The following is a 4,732-nucleotide window of genomic DNA, read 5'->3' as shown; positions in this document are numbered from 1 at the left end:
CATGTGCCTCAGGAGGAGCTTGGTGCTCTCAGTCTTCCCTGCTCCGCTCTCCCCGCTTCAGGGACACAAACACACACAAACACACACGCAGAGTTTAGAGCTAAAGGCAAAGCTGAGGGGAAACCAAGCCAAAGACTCAAAACCAGGACAAGGTGGAATGCAGGTATTTAGTTGTTACCGGTAAACTAACAAAAGGCATTAGAACCACGTCTGTTGACACATTTAAGCAACATATCATTTGATATAAACAAACGTTTTATGGGCAAGACAAACATCTTTCTTTAGATGCAGGAAAGGATAATGTCGTATGACCTGGTGCCATTGGTTCTGCACCATCTGATATGGAGGGCACTAGACTGATCATTCTAACTACATTTGCATGAAAGATAGGGCATGCAAATACCCACTTGTGGTTGTTTGAGATTTCCGTCCGATTTATGACCTGCATCAACTCACCACATATGTAGCTACTGTACTGAAATTCTCATGTTAACAAAGCTATCTAATTATATAAGTCAAGTAATCACTTTTGTTCACTGTAACATTTACTTTAGTAAACCTGCATTCAAATTTAAATGATTTCTGCCCATCCCTCAACTCAGACCAAGCATACTGGCACAACCTCTATGGGCTTTAGCATAAACTCCACACTAATCTCCCATTTAAAGTAACACTATGCAACAATTTTACTCTTTTTCAGGTATGGTTTTATAGGCAACTAGTAGTGGTACCATCCTCAAATTGATTTTGATAGCATATGGCCATGTGAAGGACAGATAAAACACCGGTGTCTTTCCCACTAGCCATCCAGGATATGCACTATGTAGTTCTGTGTACCAGGCTGGAATACCCTGCAAACATGGAAGAAAAGATTAAGCAGCACGACATTGCCAGCTATACTGCCAAAAGACACCAGTTAGTGTGTTGGAAAGCTTCTACCAGTGTCAACTGCACTGCTGGTGGTGTTTGCACATCTACACAATCTAGTGGACGACCTATTTAGAGGGGAAAAAAGGTCACAGGTTTGCACCCCTGTAAAATTAGCCCTGTTACTTATGTCAAGAAAGATGTGATTACACCGTCATGTAAGGGAGTGCTATTCAGCACAACCCCTGTGCACATTAATGGCATTCTTCTCTTGTTGTCTTGGAGATTATCACCCTCTCCTCCTCGACACTGGCCTACACATTCAGAAGCAGCTCTGTGGTAACTAGGGCAATGGGCCCATTCAGGCATAGCTGGGAATTGTGGGAAGGTTTGCTTTTGAATCAACGCAGACTAGAGGCTAAACAAACTTTGTTGAGGCAGCATGTGAGGCACACAGGGCTCATTCAGAGAGAGAGAGATAGAGAGGGGGAGAGAGGGGGAGGGAGAGAGAGAGACCTCAAATTGCCTTCATGCATTTCCTCCATATGATGAGAGTTTGCATGCATCCCTTGTGAAATCCTATAATTCCCTGAAATAGGAAATTACCCTTATGGTCTCCATGTGGGTTATTACACTTTAAATCCCGTTGCTAAATTCAGAAGACTGTATGAATAAATAAAACTTAGTTTTGAGCAGGCTGCTTTGAATCAGATGATTTGTATGTTCCACTTTTGGAAAATTGTGTATTTATATCTCTTTAAAAACACCCCTGATCTTCAAGTGGAAACAGAGGCTTCTGTGAAATACATTGCAGTAAAATATCCTCAGTAAAACCACAGATAGCTTATAGAAGGGCTGACTTGCAGTCAAGAGCACATGAGTCCTGAGGGAGGCATACACACTGGTGGAGACTTCTGAACGTGATACCGGATGTCTCAGTTACGTGAGAGGTTGACCAGACCCGCGTCTAAGATGGAATTGTGATTACATGTTGGTAAAAAAAAAAAAAAAATTCACCCAGGTCTGTTTTGCTACAAGCTGCAGTTTATATTTTGATCTTTTCCTTTACAATGACAGAAAGATGGCCAATAAGAAGAAGGTGAAGTGTGGTAACCTTCATTTATTTATTCATTCATTCATACATACATTCAGCTCAGCTTGTTTGCTTCTGGCTACAAACAACACCTACACACTGTACTCTCGGAGTTTGGACAGGACTACAATGTCAACAGAATACATCGATGATGATGTAAGATTAGCTTCAAGGGGTCAAAACAGTTATGCAACTCTGCATGTCATTGAAGTTTATACTTTAAGTAAAGTAACATCACTAATGTGATATGTATAAACAGGAAAATATGTTAAATTCCTTGTGCTATTGGTTGGGACTTCCCACAGCGGCACTACGACCATCATACCGATACATACCGATACTTAACAATACTTAAAGGCACCTTCGTGAGCATTTCACTGGGGTTGTCAAGTGGGCACAAGTTTTTAATTTAATTAGGCCCATCACACCTCCAGAAGGCTCAACAGTGGTGTCTGGCATCCCAGAGCCACCACCCCTCCATACTCACGATGGCTCAGGACACACGTCAATACCAGAGACAACAAAAATTACACCACAGGATACACCCAAGCATTACTGACAGACTTCCCCACAAGAACTGAAGGCTAGTCCACCTGGGTTCTCCAGCTATACGCTGGCCCATTTGCAGGTGGCTTTAAGTATGCCATCTTCAGACACGCTTATGCCCAATAGATTAAGGTGGCTCTAAGTATGCCATCTCCAGCCACACTTATGTCCATTAGGTTAAGGTGGCTCTTAGTATGGCCTCTCCAGCCACAGCCTCTCCAAGTTTTACCCATTGCCTGTCGATACAAGCTCTAGTTATGGCAAGAGCCAGAAGATCTTGCGTTAACAAAAGTTATGCTAACCTCCAGAGCATGTTGCATCAACAGGCTTCTGCACGTAATGCATGTTATTTCACATCTCTAAGTAATCTATGAGCGCCTCAGTCATAACCACTGGCTCGCATTTTCAGCAGCTTCAGACAACTCCTTTAAACTAAACTTCAATGAGGTCGTACGTGTAATAGCCATTACAGGAAATACCTGCCCAGGTGAGCTGAAGACCTTTAAGATGTTGCAACAACACAGTGCAAGAACTCTGTCAGTAAATTGTGTTAGTCACTGACTGTACTGTAATTGACCCATAGATACTTAAGTCACTAAAAGGAACTGTACTCTCACAAAGTGTCCACATGCAACTGCAAACTGTTTCCTTACTGGCATCCCAAGGTGAGATTTTCATACCACCAAGAGACAGTCTTTGTGCAAAGTCAAGAAGTGATTGATGAACTGTTACTCCTACCTGATAACTATACACTGGTTCTCGGGTCCAGTTCCCAGTCGGCCCAGCATTGACTGGTATGCTCTGTCCGCCACTGCAAAGATGTGAGGGGGCAAAGCCTTCTTGTCATGGCACTTATATGTCTCCGACACCTGAGAACAGGAGGAGAGGTAAAGACAGACAAAGGGGAGAGTGCATATGAGAGAGACATAGTATGAGAATGAGTCAGTCTCCAAGATATTAGATTTTCGACTGTCTCTGGAGTACAAATAGCTGAGCACCTCATTCCTTAATGCAGTTTATGTGAAATAGAGTGTGCATATGAGTGTGTACAGTGAAACAGAGATGAAGACAGAGAGTGAGACACAGAGACAGAGAGTGGATTGGACCATCCAGTGCATAACAATCACTGGACTTGGAGAATCACTACAAGTAACTCTGAGGAACCTCCAAAAACTAACAGATTCACTGGTTACATAAGCAAGTTCTTGGAACTGGTACAAGTGACAAACCAGGGATTTCTTTTGTAAAGTTGTTGATGACGATATCAACTACGATGATGAAGATAACGATTTTTGTTTCAATTCATGCCAAGTCTGATCATTAAATCATTAATAAATCATGCACAACATTTCAATCCAGTGACCTCTCATTGTAGGCCTACTTGACCCAGCCAAGAGTTAAAATATTTCTGATGAGGTCATACACACCTCTTTCTCATACAAAGGCAAGTACTTAAAAGGATTCACTGCCACCAAAATGTCACCGATGTATGTCTGAAAAAAGACAAAGACGAAGTGGTTACTTTATGTTTTGACATGATCAATCAGCATAGAGCACTTGGAACTTCTGTGGGAATAATAGGAACCCTGTTGTATTTACTGAATCGCCTCAGCAAAGAGTTTACTTCTACATGACTTAACAGCATGCCTAACTTCCTTAACAGCATGCCTTTAAGTTACGTGTATGGTATGAAAAGGGTTCCCTTTTAGGGAGTAGCCTACAAATACAAACTGGTGTTTCTATCGGCCAGGTAAGGTATACACAGATACGTGTGTAAAAGACTGTCGCTAAATGTACCACAGACTTTCATTCTCAGTAGGCCAATTCATTTTCAGATCAGGCAAAGGCGTATACCCTTTCTAGAAATTACACATGTGCTGACAGCAGCAGAGATATCTCCATTCCTCAAAAGTTCGTTAACGTTAAACGTGTCTGGACTGGCGTCAGTCAGGACTGCTCAACATCCTTAAAAAGCATTTCAGAAGCAACGTTCAAAAATGCGACAACGACATTAACAACATTTTACTTACGTAGATTTTGTCCTGTTTAAATCGTTGACTGAGAGACTCTAGTAAACTTTTTTCATCCAGCTCGGACAACCCTGCCAAATCTTCCTGGAGGTGTTCCTCCATTGCGTTGGCTGGTTGATTTAAAAACACGCTCTTCAAATCAGTTTTGCTGCGTTCACTTTTGCTCAGTCGTGCGCATACAGTCTCGCTTTGTTTC

General features: G+C 42.1%; 1 long non-coding RNA gene across 1 annotated transcript; it reads right to left on the bottom strand.

Moving 5' to 3' along the window:
- Positions 1–21: 21 nt before the first annotated feature.
- LOC308362017 lies at positions 22–3,981 on the bottom strand. The gene is made up of 3 exons (XR_013968566.1): positions 3,934–3,981; positions 3,245–3,375; positions 22–55 (listed from the first exon to the last, which is right to left on the bottom strand). It is a non-coding gene; the product is annotated as an uncharacterized lncRNA (long non-coding RNA).
- Between the last annotated feature and the right edge of the window lie 751 nt (positions 3,982–4,732).

This window comes from Sprattus sprattus (assembly GCF_963457725.1).
Source record: "Sprattus sprattus genome assembly, chromosome: 3".
In the NCBI taxonomy this organism is placed as follows: Eukaryota; Metazoa; Chordata; class Actinopteri; order Clupeiformes; family Clupeidae; genus Sprattus; species Sprattus sprattus.
This window is presented reverse-complemented; position numbering and strand designations above follow the sequence as displayed.